Here is a 19,562-nt window from a genome sequence, read left to right as displayed (position 1 = left end):
ATCTAGATACAGAAGAATATACAGTATAATATTGACAACCAAATTTACAAACAAATATCATAGTATTCACAAGTGGGCAAAACAAATCTGTAGGAATAGATATCAGGATAGCAGTTACCTGGTAGTATTGACTTGGAAGGAATATTCTAAATCTGCATATTCATCTGAGCAGTAGTTACATGGGTAATATATATGTAAAATTCATTTAGTTGTACATTTAAGATATGTGTACTGTAAATATATGTCATATTTAATGTAAAATATTTTTTATATTAACATGAAGGCAGACCTTGAGAAAAAGGATCAAGACATCAGAATAGCTAAATAGGAAACCTAGGGCATCTAGAAGAGTGCAGAGGTTCTCAACCTCTGTGACCCAGAAGGAGCACAGAAGAAGGAAGAAAGAAAGCAGAACCTGGGGTATCTAAACAGGCCAAACACATGCAAATCCATTCTCGTTCTCTCATGCTCTCACTCTCTTTATGATCCAATTTCTTTCTTATGTCTTGCTTTTCCCCTGAATTTTTGCCCAGATACAGCAAAGGAAGTAGAAGCAGAGCTTTGGATTCAGGGGAATCCTCATCCATCACATTCTCTTGTTTTGCATGAAGCATTATTTTTCAACCCTAATGGACTGGTAGGTCATTCCCGATCTTACACCCAAGTATTATCAAAGTTAAAAGTGCAGGGGTTTTATATGTGAGGCTTTACAAAATCTTTCTTATTGTTGTTATACTTTTTCAACTGCTCTATTACTTTATTTCAACAACAAAGAACTGTTAGAAGATATTAGTACCCTAAAACAATCTAAATCAATGTTAGTTGGAGATGTTTCTAGAAGATGCCTAAAGGAATTTTTTAAAATAAAAAAATTAACACTATTTAGTGATCATATTCCTATAGTATATTTTCATACTTGTAAGTTTGGGTTGTTACTATAAACAAGCATTTAAATTGCAAGATAGTAAAGTGGATATTACTGTGAAGGTTAAAAAAATGCACATTAACACGATGATTGAAATTATAGTCCTAGTATCAGGTAAGCGTTTGTGGCACAGAATAAAATTTCCAGAGTTGTATCTTGAACAACATAAACTGAAGTGAAGACTGGTTTCTCTGGGAAAAATGTAAGGAAAGTAAAGTGCTTCTAGAGAAGATAAAAATACTATTACCAAAGGTTCAAGTGAAGAATTTAGTTTATGAATTTGGGATTTTCTACATTAAAGAATTTAAAATTGCATGTGACCATTTCATGTACATCCTTAAAAGTTTATGTGTTCACGATGGACAAAGAGAAGATTGCCGAAGGCTCACAGTCATATTCCATATATATACAGTGTAAATAAGGCACTCAAAGTGGAAACATATATTTTAAACACAGCTTAATCATCATATTGAATTCCACTTTGACACTTTTGTCACTCTCACTTTGTGTTTCTGCATGTATATTCCAAGGAGAGAATTGTGCTATAATCTAAATGAGATAAATACAGCTAATTATATTAAGGTTAAAAATATCACTTTTGAAGAATAGGACTATGTGGTTTGTCCTTAAAAAAATCATAGTCAGAAAATGGGACTGAGTTATTGGCTAAGATAAGTGTTCACCATACGCTAGTAATAAACCCAGCTATCTGTTCTTAGAACATCTTTGTTGTTAGGAAAGAGATGTTAATGATTTGGGAGAGTAATGTTGGTAGAACTGGTTAAGAATGTCGACTCTAGAATCAGACTGCCAGCACTAAAAACCCCACTCTGTCACTCATTCTGTGACTTTTCACATATCACAACTTCTCTACACCTGTTTTCACTCTGTAAAATGAGAGTTATGATAAGATCCACCTTATAAGACTTTTGTAACTAGTGAATGTTAAAATATTTGTTAAACAGGCCGGGTGTGGTGGCTCACTCCTGTAATCCCAGCACTTTGGGAGGCCAGGGCAGGTGGATCACCTCAGGTCAGGAGTTCAAGACCAGCCTGACCAACATGGTGAAACCCCATCTCTACTAAAAATGAAAAAACTAGCTGGACGTGGTGGCGCACACCTGTAATCCCAGCTACTCAGGAGGCTGAGGCAGGAGAATATCCTGAACCTGGGAGGCTGAGGTTGCAGTGAGTCGAGATCATGCCATTGTACTCCAGTCTGAACAATAAGAGCGAAACTCAGTCTCGAATATATATATATATTAAACAGCTAAAAAATATCTTGCATGTGGCAGATGGTCAATCAATATTAGGTCTTATACTTTATCCTTTTTGCTTTCATTGACAACAATACCAGCCTTTTTTAACCCCATAAAGGACTTTTTGTAATACAGAAAGTGAATGTAATAAAATACCATAGAAACCTAATAGAGCAGAAAATTGAAATGGAGAGAAATGAAAACAGACTTATTTTAGGCAGAACATCACATGTCATAGATTTGGCTAATGATGAGTTTAGCTCTTTCAGTGGATCTGTGAGTGCCAACTAACACATCCAAGAAGCCAATCTCTGGTGTGACAAGTTTCTTCGTTATTTTCCACTTACCACGTTATAGAATGCTCACTGGCTTGAATGCAACTTTAGCTGAAGTGAGCAGTAATGAAACCCAAATAAAGTACTCCTCTATCCAGAAGAGGTCAAACTCAAATCCCAGGAAAACATATAAGTAACACTTCATTTAAAGGATTTTAACCAGCAAATTAATGCTGCAGCAGCAAATTAATGCTACAGCAGCATATGAGACTATAAGTAAAAGGAGCTTCCATTGAAAGTGCCACAAAGCATTGCAGAGCCACAGTGGACAAGTGAGAGCAGAACATCCTATGTTCCAGGAAGAGCATGCAGGACACACATTATGGTTTATAAAAACTCCCAGTTCTTGCAGTTGGCAAGAGCTTGCTTTTAGTTCAAATAACATTCTCCAGAAGTTCTTCGGTTTCTTGGATCCCCCGTTTTGCAGCAACATTAAGGAGTATTTCTACATCCCTAGAAGAAACAGTTATTTAGTAGTGCTAAGAAAGAGTAAACCAAAAGCACCTGCACATTCAAGAGTTTGAGTTAAGAGCCGGAATAACAGTTATTTAAACTCATTGTAAAAGGGAAACACATGCCATTTCACCTGGGTTTCATCATGAGTACTGATATAGTTTGGCTGTGTCTCCACCAATATCTCATCTTAAATTGTAGTTCCCATAATCCCCACGTGTCATGAGAGGGACCCAGTGGGAGGTATTTGAATCATGGGAGCAGTTTCCTCCATGCTATTCTCATGATAGTGAGTAAGTTCTCATGATAGCTGATTGTTTTATAAGAGGCTTCTACCTTCGCTCAGCTCTCATTCTTCTGTCTCCTGCTGCCTTATGAAAAAGGATGTGTTTGCTTCCCCTTTTCCCCTGACTGTAAGTTTCATGAGGCATTCCCAGCCATGCAGAACTGTGAGTCAATTGAACCTCTTTCCTTTATAAATTACCCAGTCTCGGGTATTTCTTCAGAGTGGCGCATTAACAAACTAATATAGTATATTGGTACCAGGAGAGAGGCACTGCTGTAAAGATACCTGAAAATGTGGAAGCAAATTTGGAACTGGGTAACAGGCAGAGGCTGAAACAGTTTGAAGGGCTCAGAAGAAGACAGGAAAATGTGGGAAAGTTTCAAACTTTCTAGAGACTTGTTGGAAGGCTTCGACCAAACTGCTAATATTGATATGGACAAGGAAGTCTAGGCTGAGGTGGTCTCATACGGAGATGAGGAACTTGTTGGGAATTGGAGAAAAGGTTACTCTTGCCATGCAAAGAGATTGGAGGCATTTCACCCCTCCCCTAGAGATCTGTGGAACTTTGAACTTGAGAGAGATGATTTAGGGTATCTAGCAAAAGAAATTTCTAAGTGGCAAAATGTTCAAGAGGAAACAGTGTATGAAAGTTTGGAAAATTTGCAGCCAGACAATGTGATAGAAAAGAAAAACCCATTTTCTGAGGAGAAATTCAAGCCCACTGCATAAATTTGCCTAAGTGAAAAGGAGCCCAACGTTAATCACCCAGACAATGGGGAAACTGTATCCAGGACATGTCAGAGAGACATTCCACGAAGGTGGAAACCCCTCCTAATCACACACCCAGAGCCCCATGAGAAAAAAATGCTTTCCTGGGCTGGTCCCAGGGACCCCCTGCTGTGTGCAGCCTAGGGACTAGGTGCCCTGTGTGCCTGCCACTCCAGTCATGGCTAAAAGGAGCCAAGGTACATGTTGGGCTATGGCTTTGGAGGGCACAAGCCCCCAAGCTTGGCAGCTTCCATGTGGTGTTTAGCCTGTGGATGCACAGAAGTCAAGAACTGAGGTTTGGAAACCTCCACCTAGATTTCAGAGGATATACAGAAATGCCTGTATGTCCAGGTGGAAGTTTGCTACATGGCAGGACTCCCATGGAGAACCTCTGCTGTGGCAGTGCAGAAGGGAAATGTGGGGTCAGAGCCCCCACACAGAGTCTTCACTGGGGCACTGACTAGTGGAGCTATGAGAAGAGAGGTACCATTTTTCAGATCCCAGAACAGTAGCTCCACTGGCAGCTTGCACTGTGCACCTGGAAAAGCCACAGACATTCAATGTCAGCCCATGAAAGGAGCGGGAGGGGGGCTGTACCTTACAAAGCCATAGGGGTGGAGATGCCCAAGGCTGTGGGAGCCCACCTCTGGCATCAGCATGACCTGGATATAAGACATGCAATTGATGTAGATCATTTTGGAACTTTAAGATTTAATGAGGGCCCTATCGGATTTCAGATTTGCATAGGGCTGGTAGCCTCTTTGCTTTGGTCATGTTTTCTATTTTGGAATGGGTGTATTTTCCCAATGCCTGTACCCCTCACTGTATCTAGGAAGTAACTAACTTGCTTTTGATTTTACAGGCTCATAGGCAGAAGGAAATTGCCTTGTCTCAGATGAGACTTGGGACTTGGACATTTGAGTTAATACTGGAATGAGTTAAGACTTTGGGGGACTGTTGGAAGGGCATGATTGTGTTTTGAAATGTGAGGACATGAGATTTGGGAGGGGATGGGGCAGAATGACATGGTATGGAGCATCCCCATCTTTACTTGTAGTTCCCATAATCCTCATGTGTCGTGAGAGGGACCCAGTGGGAGGTAATTGAATCATGGGGGTGGTTTTCCCCATGCTATTCTTGTGATAGTAAGTTCTCACAAGATCTGATGGTTTTATAAGGGGCTTCCCCCTTTGCTCAGCTCTCATTCTTGTCTCTCCTACCACCTTGTGAAGAAGGACGTGTTTGCTTCCCCTTCTGCCATGATTGTAAGCTTCCTGTAGCCTTTCCAGCTATGCAGAACTGTGAGTCAGTCAAACCGCTTTTCTTTATTAATTACCCAGTCTCATGTATTTCTTCATAGCATCATGAGAATGGACTAATACAAGAATCTTCATAATAAAATCAGAGCTACCCAAATAAATAGTCTTAAAACATCAGAGCCTAACTAGATTATTTTGCCCTATTTAGAGAAGTTTTTCTAGCCAAGAATCTTATGTAATGTCTGAGGCACCCCTCTCTTGCAAGCAAATTCTTATTTTGGTTTGGGAGTGCTAACTGGAGAGGGATTCCATACAACCTCCCATCTGGTAACTGTCAGTTGCAAAATAGAACATATTGGCTTCGCCATTTTGACTTGGCTGCCTCAAAATGGTCATTTCAAAATTTTATTACCAATTGTGCAGCCAACATCCCTGACTATTATACAAATTCCCAAGATTCGCCCCATCTTCAGTGCCTTACTGAACCTTTTTTTCTAAAACTGGTCTACCTCTTAGCCTGAGGTAGAAGACTAAATGCTGGAGTGGCAGGAGGTGGTTGTACACATTAATTGGAAATGAAGTAGATGTTAGTTGCATTACTTTAACAAACAAACAAACAAAAAAAAAAAAACAGAAAACAAGCTGAAAATTGAATGGTTTGTTTTGGGACCCTATCAAAAAATGTGTCTGACTCAAAATAGCTGCATAAAATGTCATAGACTATGAACTATTCAAAACATTAAGAAAATCTTCTCCAGAGAAAGTAGTGGTATATTTATTTTTATAACTGTGAGTAATCAAGAGGATTAGTCCAATAGACACTAAAGATATTTGTGCCCAAAGAGAGTTCTCTACCTTATATTCATGTCTGTTCTATTCTGTTTATAAGAAAATGCGATAAGGCTGTAAAGATGGTACTTAAGGGGGCTATAAGAATTCACAGGAGAGTGTAAGGACCATGAAATAACCCAGCATTTCATCTCAGGCTCACAGAATGCCTGAAGAATTTAGTCAGTGAATTTAGTCAATATGCACATATATGAATATTGTTTTCCCTTGCTTTGTGACTTTTATTGTAACTCAGCAACATAAGAACATAGAAAGGCAAGAGTAGAAAGTGGACTATATAGAAAATGTTTTCGCCTGTGAATTGCAGGTAGTATATGAAGGGCATGTTTGGAAAGAATGACATGTCAGCTAGAAGGGAAAAGACAGTGAATTTTATTACCCTGCTTTCATGGAGCCAGTCATGTTTTTCAGTGTTCCTACTGCAAGGTAAAAGGCAGCGCCAGGATGGTCCTGCTGGGAGGCTTATCTAAAAAGGAAAGGAGAAGAAAGGGGACTGGTGATGGGAGGAAGCATGCTATAGAAAACAAAGAAACAACCTTGTAAAAAAGCATCCCCTCCATAAAACCAAGGACAGCACCAATAAAGACTATTACTAGAAACCATTACTTCTATCTTACCATATATCTAGCCAAACAATAATAAGACTCCTTCATTAAAAATGCTTTTCTTGACCGGGCATGGTGGCATGCCCATAATCCCAGCACTTTGAAAGGTCTAGGTGACTGTATCATTTGAGGTCAGGAGTTCGAGACCAGCCTGGCCAAATGGTGAAACCCTATGTCATGGTTAATACTGAGTGTCAACTTGATTGGATTGAGGGATGCAAAGTATTGATCCTGGGTGTGTCTGTGAGGATGTTGCCAAAGGAAATTAACATTTGAGTCAGTGGGCTGGGAAAGGCAGACCCACCCTTAATCTGGGTGGGCACAATCTAATCAGCTGCCAGTGCAGCTAGGATAAAAGAAGGCAGAAGAGCATTAAAAGGCTAGCTGGCTTAGCTTCCCAACCTACATCTTTTTTCCATGCTGGATGCTTCCTGCCCTCAAACATTGAACTCCAGGTTCTTCAGCTTTGGGACTCAGACTACCTTCCTTGCTGCTCAGCTTGCAGATGGCTTATTGTGGGACTTTGTGATTGGGTGAGTTAATACTGCTTAATAACATATATATGTATCTCCTGTTATATATAGATATAGATATATAGATAGATAGATATCCTGTTAGTTCTATCCCTCTAGAAAACCCTGACTAATATAGATTTTGGTACCAAGAGTGGTTCCAGAGGAGCAGAATATTGAGGATGGTTTTGGGGTTTATGGAGTTCACTGCTTAATATTATTAGACTCCAAAATGCTAAGGACTCTACTTCTAAAACTATGGAGAACACTGATAGTCCTTGGCATGAACTGTTTAGAGAATTATGCAAAATATATGCATTTGACACTCCTGATTCACTGCTCATGAGAGATAAGGAGTCTAATGACTCTATACATAATATCTTTGACCATATGTGGAGAACCAAGGAACATAATGAAGTTGTTTGGTTGCTCCTAAGTTCAGTGGACAAAGTGATGAAAGAAAATTATGAAGTATGGAATCTAACTCCTGACTTCAGAAGCAGATACTGAGCGTCAAATCTGCCAAGATTGTCTTGAGTGAGTCTTATCTCCTGTAGAGAAAGAGCTGAAATTGTGGAAAAACAGACACAAGTTCTTATCATGTGAGTGGCTGACTTGCAATGATAGGTGCATGCAGAGTCCTGCCAGGTGTCTCCTGTTAAAGTGAGGGCATTGATTGGAAAAGAATGGGACCCTGCAACTTGGAATGGGGATGTGTGGTGGGGTCCTGATGAAACTGAGGACACTGAGCTTGTAAACTCTGATGAACCTTTTTTTGCCAGAAGAAACTGTTGCCACATCCCCAGTAGGGGCAACATCCCCTCCCCAAGTCATGCTGCATCAGTCTTTCCACCTTTGTCTGAGGAGGTAAACCCTATGCTGCCTGAGGCAACAGTGATGGCCTCCCTGAGGCAGTTACCAGGCAAGATAATGTTGATTCTCCTCAGGAGCCACCCCCAACACCCCTGTTTGCCTCTAGACCTATAACTAAAGTCCTAGCAGGCCCCTAGAGGTGAGGTTCAGAGTGTGATCCAGGAGGAGATGTGCTACACTCGAAAATAACTGCTTGAGTTTTATAACTTATGTAAACAGAAATCTGGAGAACAGGCATGGGAATGGATATTAAGGGTGTGATATAATGTTGGAAAAAATATAGTTGCACCAGGCTGAATTTATTGATTTGGGTCCACTAAGCAGGGATTTTGCATTTAATGTTGCAGCTTGGGGAGTTAAAAAAAGGTTCAATAGTTTATTTGCTTAGAGCTGAAATAGGATTAAAAGATGGCCTACTGTGAGCAAGTTGGAAATGTCTGATCTCCCTTGGTTTAATGTAGAGGAAAGGGATCCAAAGGCTTAGGGAGATTAGGATGCTGGAGGTGATTAGTCACTTTAGACCTATTCATTTCAGTTGGGAGGGTCCAGAAGATATACCCTTGACCAATGCATTGCAAAATAGATTTGTGAGGGCAGCACCTGCATCTTTGAAGAGCCCTATAATTACTCTTCTCTGTATGCCAGATCTAACAGTGAGAACTGCAGTCACTCAACTACGAAACTTAAATACGATGAGAATAATTGGATCCCAAGGTGGCAGAGGCCAAGTGATGTCACTTAACCCTCAAAAGCAAGGTGGGTGTAGCTACTGTAATGGACAGCAGAGGCAAAGCAGCAATCAGAATAGTCTCACTTGTGTAGAGCTCCGGCATTGGCTAATCACAGTGTTCCTAGAAAAGAAATTGATAGGAAGCCTACTGCATTCCTACTCAATTTATATAAGCAGAAAATTTCCAGGTGGAATAGACAAAAGACTAATTTGAATTATAAAAACAGAGAATCATGACCCCTCAGTCAATTTCCAGACTTCAGCCAGTTTACAGGCTCAGAGCCCCCTGAATGAAGGGGAGGACAGGTACCCTTAAGGAAGGACCCCACCACACTACTGACAACTTATGTTAATTTTTCTCCCATCCTTCCTCAAATCGACCTCTGGCCTTTTACCAGGGTAACTGCACTGGGGAAAAAGAAATGATCAGACATTTTGGGAACTACTGGACACTGGCTCTGAGCTGAAGGTGATTCCAGTAGACCTAAGACATCATAGTGGTCCTCCAGTTAAAGCAGAGGCTTAGGGAGGTCACGTAATTAATGGAGTTTTATCTCAGGTCCAACATACAGTGGGTCCAGTGGGTCCCTGGACTCATCCTGTGGTCATTTCTCAAGTGCCAGAATGCATAATTGGCATAGACATACTTAGTAGCTGGCAGAACCCTCACATTGGCTCCCTGACTGGTAGGGTGAGGGCTATGATAATGGGAAAGCTCAAATGGAAGCCATTAGAGCTGCCTCTACCTAAAAAAATAGTAAATCAAAAACAATATCACATCCCTGCAGGGACTGCAGAGATTAGTGCCACCATCAAAGTCTTGAAAGATGCAGGGGTGGTGATTCCCACCACATCACAATTCAGCTCTCCTATTTGGCCTGTGCAGAAGATAGATGGATCTTGGAGAATGACAGTGGATTATTGTAAGCTTAATCAAGTGGTGACTCCAACTGCAGCTGCTGTACCAGTTAGCACATCTCCTGGTACCTGGTGTGCAGCCATTGACTTGGCAGTTGCCTTTTTCTCCATTCCTGCCCATAAAGCCCACCAGAAGCCATTCGCCTTCAGCTGGTAAGGCCAGCAATATACCTTTTCTGTCCTACCTTAGGGGTATATCAACTCTCTGCCTTTGTGTCATAATCTTATTTGGAGAGCCCTTGATCAACTTTTGCTTCCACAAGGTATCACACTTGTCCATTACATTGATGACATTATGCTAATTGGATCCAGTGGGCAAGAAGTAACAAACACACTGGACTTATTGGTGAGACATTTGCATGCCAGAGGATGGGAAAAACATCTAACAAAAATTCAGACAGCTTCTACCTCAGTCAAATCTAGGGATCCAGTGGTGTGGGGCCTGTCAAGATATTCCTCCTAAGGTGAAAGATAAGTTGCTGCATTTGGCCCCTCCTACAACCAAGAAAGAGGCACAACGCCTAGGGGGCCTATTTGGATTTTGGAGGCAACACATTCCTCATTTGGGTGTGTTACTCTGGCCCATTTATCCAATGACCCGAAAGGCTGCCAGTTTTGAGTGGGGCCCGGAACAGGAGAAGGCTCGGCAACAGGTCCAGGCCGCTGTGCAAGCTGCTCTGCCGCTTGGGACATATGACCCAGCAGATCCAATGGTACTTAAGGTGTCAGTGGCAGATAGGAGTGCTGTTTGGAATCTTTGGAAGGCCCCCATAGATGAATCACAGTGGAGGTTTCCAGAATTTTGAAGTAAGGCCCTGCCATCTTCTGTAGATAACTACTCTCCTTATGAGTGACAGCTCTTGGCCTGTTACTGGGTTTTGGTGGAAACTGAACGTTTGATGATGGGTCATCAAGTCATCATGTGACCAGAACTGCCTATCATGAACTGAGTGTTTTATGACCCATTTAGCTACAAAGTAGGTCAGGCACAGCAGCATTACATTATTAAATGGAAGTGGTATATATGTGATTGGGCTTGAGCAGGTCCTGAAAGCACAAGTAAGTTACGTGGGAAAGTGGCTCAAATGCTCACGGTCTCCACTCCTGCCACCCTGCCTTCTCTCCCCCAGCCTGCACCAGTGGCCTCATGGGGAGTTCTCTATGATCAGTTGACAAAGGAAGAGAAGACTAGGGGTTTTTTTAAGAGCAGACACTTGGTTTTGCATGATACACAAGCACCACCTGAAAGTGGACAACTGCAGCACTACAGCCCCTTTCTAGGACATCCCTGAAGGATGGCAGTGAAGGGAAATCTTCCCAGTGAGCAGAACTTCAAGTAGTGCACCTACTTGTACACTTTGCATGGAAGGAGAAATGGCCAGATATGCAATTATATACTGATTCATGGGCTGTAGCCAATGGTCTGGCTAGATGGTCAGGGACTTGGAAGAAGTATGATTAGAAAATTGATGACAAAGAAATTTGAGAAAGAGGCATATGGATAGACCTCGCTAAGTGATCAAAAACTGTGAAGATACTTGTATCCCATGTGAGTGTTCACCCACGGGTAACCTCAGCAGAGGAGGAGTTTAATAATCAAGTAGATAAGATGACCCATTCTGTGGACACCACTCAGCCTCTTTCCCCAGTCACTCCTGTCATTGCCCAATGGGCCCATGAACAACATGGCCATGGTTGCTGTGGAGGTTACACATGGGCTCAGCAACATGGACCTCCACTCACCAAGGCTGCCCTGGCTATGGCCACTGCTGAGTGCCCAATTTGCCAGCAGTAGAGACCAACACTAAGCCCTCAATAAGGCATTATTCCTCGTGGTGATCAGCCAGATGCCTGGTAACAGGTTGATTATATTGAACCTCTTCCATCATTGAAAGGGCAGAGGTTTGTCCTCACTGGAATAGACACTTATTGTGGATATGGGTTTGCCTATCCTGCATGCAATGATTCTGCCAAGACTACCATCCGTGGGCTCATGGAATGCCTTATCCACTGTCATGGTATTGCTTCTGACCATGGCACTCGCTTTATGGCTAAAGAACTGCAGCAGTGGGCTCATGCTCATGGAATTCACTGGTCTTACCATGTTCCCCATTATCATGAAGCAGCTGGATTGATAGAATGGTGGAATGCCCTGTTGAAGTCACAATTACAATGCCAACTAGGTGACAATACTTTGCCAGGGCTAGGGCAAAGTTCTCCAAAAGGCCATGTATGCTCTGAATCAGCATTCAATATACAGTACTGTTTCTTCCATAGCCAGGATTCATGGGTCCAGGAATCAAGGGGTGGAAATGGAAGTGGCACCACTTACCATCACCCCTAGTGATACACTAACAAAAATTTTGCTTCCTGTTTCTGTGACATTACGTTCTGCTGGCCTAGAGGTCCTAGTTCCAGTGGGAGAAATGTTGCCACCAGGAGACACACTGATTCCATTAAACTAGAAGTTAAGATTGCCACCTGGACACTTTGGACTCTTCCTACCTTTAAGTCCACAGGTTAAGAAGGGAGTTACAGTGTTGGCTGGGGTGATTGACTCAGACTATCAAGATGAAATCAGCTCACTACTCCACAACTCAGGTAAGGAAGAGTATGCATGGAATACAGGAGATCCCTTAGGGCTTAGTATTATCATGCTCTGTGATTTAGGTCGATGGGAAACTACAATAGCCCAATCCAGGTAGTTGTCCCAGACTATTCAGAAATGAAGGTTTGGGTCACTCCACCAAGAAAAAAACCATGACCTGTTATGGTTCTTGATGAAGGCAAAGGAAATACGAATGGGTAGTAGAAGAAGGTAAACATCAATGGCCCCGTGACCAGTTGCAGAAATGGAGACTGTAATTGTCATGAGTATTTCCTCCTTCTTTTGTTAAAAACATGTGTGTGCATGTATACACTTGTACTAAGAAAATAACTTCATTTTATTTCTTTTTTCCTTTATCATGTGACATAAGATTTACTTACTTCATATCAGCATTTGAGTGTCATTAACTTTATGTAATAGTATTTGGGTTGGGGATTGGTGCATTTCTGGTTATATGAAGGATAGTTGCATTATGCTAGGCACAATTTTGACCTTATTATTGTTTTTATTTGAAGATTGTGTATGATCTCAGGAAATGCGTATCAGTTAAAGTTGACAAGGGGTGGACTTGTGATGGTTAATACTGAGTGTCAACTTGATTGGATTGAGGGATGCAAAGGACTCATCCTGGGTGTGTCTATGCGGATGTTGCCAAAGGAGATTAACATTTGAGTCATCGGGCTGGGAAAGGCAGACCCACCCTTAATCTGGGTGGGCACCATCTAATCAGCTGCTATCACAGCTAGGATAAAAGCAGGCAGAAGAACGTGAAAAGGCTAGACTGGCTTAGCCTCCCAGGCTACATCTTTCTCCCAGGAAGCTGGATGCTTCCTGCCCTTGAACATCAGACTCCAAGTTCTTCAGCTTGGGGACTCAGACGGGTTTCCTTGCTTCTTAGCTTGCAGATGGCCTACTGTGGGACCTTGAGATTGTGTTAGTTAATACTACTTAAGAACTCCCCTATATATATAAATAACTATCCTATTAGTTCTGTCCCTCTGGAGAACTCTGACTAACCCCCCATCTCTACTAAAAATACAAAAAACATTAGCCGAGCATGGTAGTATGTGCCTATAATCCCAGCTACTTGGGAGACTGAGGCTTGCTTGAACCCAGGAGGAGGAGGTTGTAGTGATCTGAGATCATGCCACTGCATTCCAGCCTGGGCAGAGGGGAGACTGTCTTCAAAAAAAAAAAAAAAACAAAAAAAAAAAAAAAAAAAAAAAAAAAAAAAAAAAGTTTTTCCTACTTGAAACAAGTAACAGTACTTTTAAAAAATTAATCACATATTTGTTTCAAATCAATTCATCAGCTTTTCCAAATATTGATATAATGATACTCTTTTCTCCAAAATATACAGGCAATCAAAATGCTGGAAAGGACTAGCTGGGAATGTTAGAAATTCAATAACATGTAAACTGACCCTTAAGCACTATTTCCAATTGCTGAAACATAAATGTAAATTGCTAGTACTTTCCAATAGAATTTTTACCAAAGATAGAATCGATCTGTATTTGCACTGTCCAGTACAGTAGCCACTACTGGTTATTGAATACTTGAAATGTAGACAGTGCAACTATGCACTAAAATTTTAATTTTATTTAGTTTTAGTTCATTTACATTTATATGGCTATGTTGTGGCTGTTGGCTACAATATTGGATGGTGCATATCAGTCATCCCAGGATCTTATTAAAATGAAGATTCTACTTCAGTGGGTCTGCATTAGGGCCTCAGAGGCAGCATTCCTACCAAGTACCCACCTGGCGATGCCAATGCTGTGGGCGTATGGACTATACTCCCAGTGGCAAGAGCTTTAGTCAAGTGCAGTTAATCACCAATGACACTTTGCCACTTTGGAACCATGTCACTCCCTTCCTGATTCTCAAAGGTGTTTCTTCTGTTGTCAGGTGAACTTTATCAGAATATCGATTTTAAGCTTTAGAATATGTTCCTGAAATGCCTTCTTCTGCTGGTTCATGTTTACTTTATTAACCATTATAGACTTCTGGAGTAGTTTGAGCTGGCAGCATATTACACTCTTCTAGGGATCTTTTTCTGCTCATTTAAATCAATCTGGAACTGGGCTTCAGTATTTTTCGGAAGCTTCCCAGGTGATTCTAACACATAGCCCAGTTTGTAAATTTCAAATTAGTGTATGTTTTATAGTCAAGAGCTCAAAACCTTAATAACCAAAGTAATGTTAACACAGAGCATTGTTAATAAATTTATTGACATCCTGAATATTGACCTAGATTGGTCCACATTCCCCACTTTGACTCTTTTGAATCTAATCTGCTGCTTGCTTACACTGTGTAGACTGTTTTAAAATGCACTGGCCCCACCCTCTCAACAGCCCCACCAGTACTCCTACCTCATCACCAAGTGGAAAAAGTAAAGAGGGTACCAAGACTTTAACATTAAGAGATTTTAGATCTCTAGCTTATTTTGCTCTAGGGAAAAGCACCAAAATTATAAGGTTTTCTATTTAAGCATAGGTTGAGCATCCCTAATCAGAAAATCTGAAATCTGAAATGCTCCAAAATCTGAAACTTTTGGAGTACCAACATGACACTCAAAGAAAAATCTCACTGGAGCATTTCAGATTCTGGATTTTCAGGTTAGAGATGCTCAACCAGTTAGTATAATACAAACATTTCAAAAAAAAATCCAAGATCCAAAACACTTCTGGTCTCAAGCAGCTCGGATAAGGGATGCTCAACCTGTACTTTCTGAACAGGTAACTCTGGAGTTTTGCTTTTTGGCAGATGTCATCATCTTACCTAAACCAATGCATTTGCTTCTCTTCATCCTTCACTACACCAGCTCCTAGGTAAACAAAAGATATTATATTTTTTTAAATGGACTCAGTTAACTGCTGAATGCTAAGACTTAAAAGTCTACAGATATATTCTGTTGGTGCAAAGTTAATTGCAGTTTTTGCCATTACTTTTAGAACTCTAACCAGCAAACCTCTCCCCACCTCTTTCCCCCAGTAGAATAGCACCAGAGAAACAACGTTACCTTACCTTTCAGGTATCTTTACCCAAAATGAGCATAAAAATGTGCCACATGGAAATGAAAGCTCAGGGAATACAGCCACATATAAAGGAGAGAGATCATGGCTCCCACTGTGGCCAGGAGCTGCAAAAAAGAAAAAGTAGACAGGCGGAAAAGCATGAGAATCTACTACTTCAGCTATGGTTCAGATATGAAAGAAATGAGTGTACTGTATGAGAAAAGCATTTCAGGATGAATTTCACATGATTTAAAGAGGAAGTATATCCTTCAATGGCCTCTGTTGGGCAAAACATCTTTATTGTCACTAGTCTTTTATTTTAAGACAGTCTTATATTACTTTTTCTAGGTGAGACAAGATAACCGGATTGCATAATTAAATGAATTGGATGCTGACCAATAGGATCTTGGCAGTTTATAAAAGAAAAACAATTGAGGCAGAAACAAAAGCAGAAGTGAAAAAAAGAATGTATGTGTTTGTTGTTTGGGCGGGGACACGGTGAGGGGCTGAGATTTGGAGCAGAGGAAGATTCCTGTCCTGCTCTGTCACAGTCTGAAGAAGCCACAAGCCTGGCCCATTTTCCCAATATCTCCAGCTGCTTCTGAAGAACTGACAGACCCTCAGACTGCGCTTACAGCTTCCTTCCTAAAAAGGTCTTGACAAGCCTGTGGGTCCACAGAAGACGAAGGAAGATGAGATCTCACAGCCCAAACCATAGCCTAAGCTGACAATATGAGGATACTTCCTGAAAGAACCATGGCCTTAGCAGGAGCTTTGTCATCATCCTTCTTAGCAGTTTGAGCATGCTATCTACTTCTCTTCAGGAAGCCCTCTTTTCCCATCATGAGAAGCTTGTACTTCAATGGATTGATGCCCAAAACAAGATCACATTGTCCAACCTAATCAGCATGGCCATTAGCATTTCCAGAGACTTGGCAGTCACCCTCTGAGATGTCAACACATACAGCTATCCATGGCTGACAGGGAAATAAATTCTGTGAGGCAACTATGAAACACAGCAAGACTGCAAACTGCACTAACACCATGGAAAGCTCAGTAGGCCCTAACCCATTGCCTGGGCATGCTTGGCTGGCTTCTAAGGAGGAGCTTGTAATCCGGAAAAAAATACAGTGGGAGCTGACCATTTTCCCTTTCAGGTGTGATGTATTTCTAAAAGAAGAAAGGAATGTTGCATCTACCCCAAAAACCCAGGTCTCTAGTGCTGGCATGAAGGGTACAGATCTATTATTGACCCCAAGACCAAACTTGAACTTGAAAATTGGTGATTATTGGTGGTTATACATAATCATATATGACAAAGCCTGTATGACAGTCTTCGTGTTTATGTGTATATATATTAAATACTAATAGTATTCTTTGTATATTGTTGAATTTTTGTTTTTTGTTTTTTGGTGTGTGTTTGGTAGGACTGTTCTAATTTTTTTTCCTCCTCTACAGTAATTTCTGGATTCTGTTTCATGAATACACTACAGCCTTTTACAGTAATTCTGTATGTTACAGGCTTTCATAGCAGATGGATATCTGCTTTTAAGACTCCTCAAATCTTTTCTGAAATTATTTAATTTATTCAGTATTTGTTTTGAATGTGTTTAACACTGTTCTGATCACTGTAGATAAAATAGTGAGTGAAACAAGCAAAATGTCCTGCTCTATTATAGCTAATATTATAATGAGGATAGAGAAGTGAGGAAACAGACAACTAGTAAAACACATGAGATATTGGATACAATAAATGCCATAGAAAAGCATAAAGACTAGAAAGACATTAGGGAATATCTGTCTTTCTCTCCCTCACACACACAGCTGGGGGAAGCAAGCTACCATGTTGTAAATAGCCTTATGGATTGGGCCACATGATAAAGAACTGATGTCTCCAGTCAACAATTAGCAGGGCACCGGAGCCTGACAACAGCAAAGTGAGCTTGCAATCAGAACCTCCCTCAGTCAGGCCTTTCAGTGACTACAGCCCCAGCTGATAAATTGATTGCAGCCATACAAGAGAGCCTGGGGCCAGATGCCTGACCCACAGAAACGGTGAGATAATAAATGTGTATGTTTTACGCAACTAAGTTTCGAGTACTTTGTTACATAGCAACAGATAATGAACACAGGGCCTGTTGGCCATTTAAAGCACTTTGACTTTTACCCAGAGTAAAACAGAAAGGCACTGAAGGGTTTTAAGAGAGAAGTGATGTGATCTGGCATTTTTTAACAGAATTATTCTGGCCTCTGTGAAAATAGAGTGAAGGGAGGCAAGGGCAGAAACCGAAATAACAGTTAGGGAGCTATCGTGAAAATGCAAGCAATACTGAAGATATGATGGGCTCATGATCCATGGTGGGAATGGAGGCAATAGCAAAACAATTCTGAAAACGCTCATATTAGATCTAAGAGCAACTGCTGTTTGGATGTGGGTGTGATAGAGATGGGAGAGTGTATACCTTTACTTTCTTCATTTGGGAGGCTTTCTTCATTTTCAATTTGTTTTGAAATTCTAATTTATTCTTTCAATTGGTGAATATTTATTAAAAGTCTACTATGCTGCTATGTCCCCTCCAAAATTCAGGTTGAAGCTTAATCCTCAATGCAACAGTATTAAGAGATGTGGACTTCGGGAAGTGATTAAGTCATGAAGGTCCTGCCCTTCTAAATGGCATTAGAACCATTATTAAAAAGGGCTCTAGGTTGAAGAGAGTCTTGCCTTTCCACCTTCTGCCATGTGACGACATGGCAACAAAGTGCCATCTTGGAAGCAGGGAACAGGTCTTACCATGCACCAATGCCAGTACCTTGATCTTGGACTTTTTAGCCTCCAGAACTGTCGGAAATAAATTTCTGTTGCTTATAAATTGCTCAGTCTATGGTATTTTGTTATAGCAGCACAAACAGATTAAGACATGTGCCTGTTATATAGTCTGTATGCTTTTAAGACAGTCCAATCTTTAGTTTCAAATTTTTTTTTTCTAACTTTAGTGGGAAGCCATTGGCACACTTTTAGCAGAGAAGAGACATATGATTTATGTTTTAGAAAATCTATCTAGTTTTATATAGGGAATTAGCCATATGGGAGCAAGTGAAGAAGCAGGGAGACCAATTAGAAGACGACTGCAGTTGGGCGCAGTGGCACATGTTTGTAATCCCAGCTATTCTGGAGTCTAAGGAGGAAAGATGGTGGGAACTCAGAAGTTCAAGTCCAGTCTGGGCAACATAGCAAGACCCCACGTCTTGAAGGAAGGAAGGAAGAAAGGAAGAAAGGGAGGAAGCAAAAAAGAAGGAAGGAAAGAAGGAAGAGAGAAGAAAGGAAAGAGTTGAAGACATTAAAAACTGTATTTCTTAATATCTGAGAAGGAATTTTCAACACGTAAATGAAGCAGACTAAGAAGAATCTTGACTGGGCACTGTGGCATGCCTGTATTCCCAGCATTTTGGGAGGCCGAGGCGGGAAGATCACTTGAGGCCAGGAATTTGAGACCAGCCTGAGCAACATAGTGACACCCCATCTACATAAAATAAAAAACATTAGCTGGGCAGGGTGGCACATGCCTGTAGTCCCAGCTACTAGGCATCTGAGGCAGGAGGATCGCTTGAGCCCAGGAGTTCAAGACTGCAGTGAGCCACTGCACTCCAGCCTGGGCAACAGAGTAACACCCTGTCTCTAAAAATGAAAATACATAATAAATAAAAAGAACCCCAAGGTATAGGATTAGAATTAAAAGTATCAGCATCAAGTCAGGTATAAAATACACACACACATACATAAACACATGCATAAATAAAAATAGTTACAATCATATGCTTGCATACATACATATGTACATGCATATATACATATATACATTTCCTAGCTCTTTCTACTGAAAACTCCCAATGCAATGACACCTCGGTAATGATGAACATGAGCTCCCAGATCATTGTTTCGTTCTTTTAATAAATGGTATCCTTCATTAAAAGAAATCAAGGGTAGGCTGGGCATGGTGGCTCACCCCAGTGATCTCAGCACTTTGGGAGGCCAAGGCAGGTGGATCACTTCAGGTCAGGAGTTCGAGACCAGCCTAGCCAACATGGTGAAATCCTGTCTCTACTAAAAATACAAAAAGTACCCGGGTGTGGTAGCACATGCCTGTAACCCCAGCTACTCAGGAGG

At 41.1% G+C, this 19,562-nt stretch overlaps 1 long non-coding RNA gene across 1 annotated transcript; it reads right to left on the bottom strand.

The window, feature by feature from the left end:
• Positions 1 to 2,903: 2,903 nt before the first annotated feature.
• LOC108515444 (uncharacterized) lies at positions 2,904 to 15,495 on the bottom strand. Its single transcript, XR_001881524.1, has 4 exons — positions 15,408 to 15,495; positions 15,162 to 15,207; positions 6,514 to 6,600; positions 2,904 to 2,972 (listed from the first exon to the last, which is right to left on the bottom strand). It is a non-coding gene; the product is annotated as an uncharacterized LOC108515444 (long non-coding RNA).
• Positions 15,496 to 19,562: the final 4,067 nt, after the last annotated feature.

The sequence above is a fragment of the Rhinopithecus bieti genome, unplaced genomic scaffold (genome assembly GCF_001698545.2).
Source record: "Rhinopithecus bieti isolate Rb0 unplaced genomic scaffold, ASM169854v2 scaffold_34317, whole genome shotgun sequence".
Classification (NCBI taxonomy): Eukaryota; Metazoa; Chordata; class Mammalia; order Primates; family Cercopithecidae; genus Rhinopithecus; species Rhinopithecus bieti.
The sequence above is the reverse complement of the archived record's forward strand: the minus strand, read 5'-3'. Positions and strand labels throughout refer to the sequence as shown.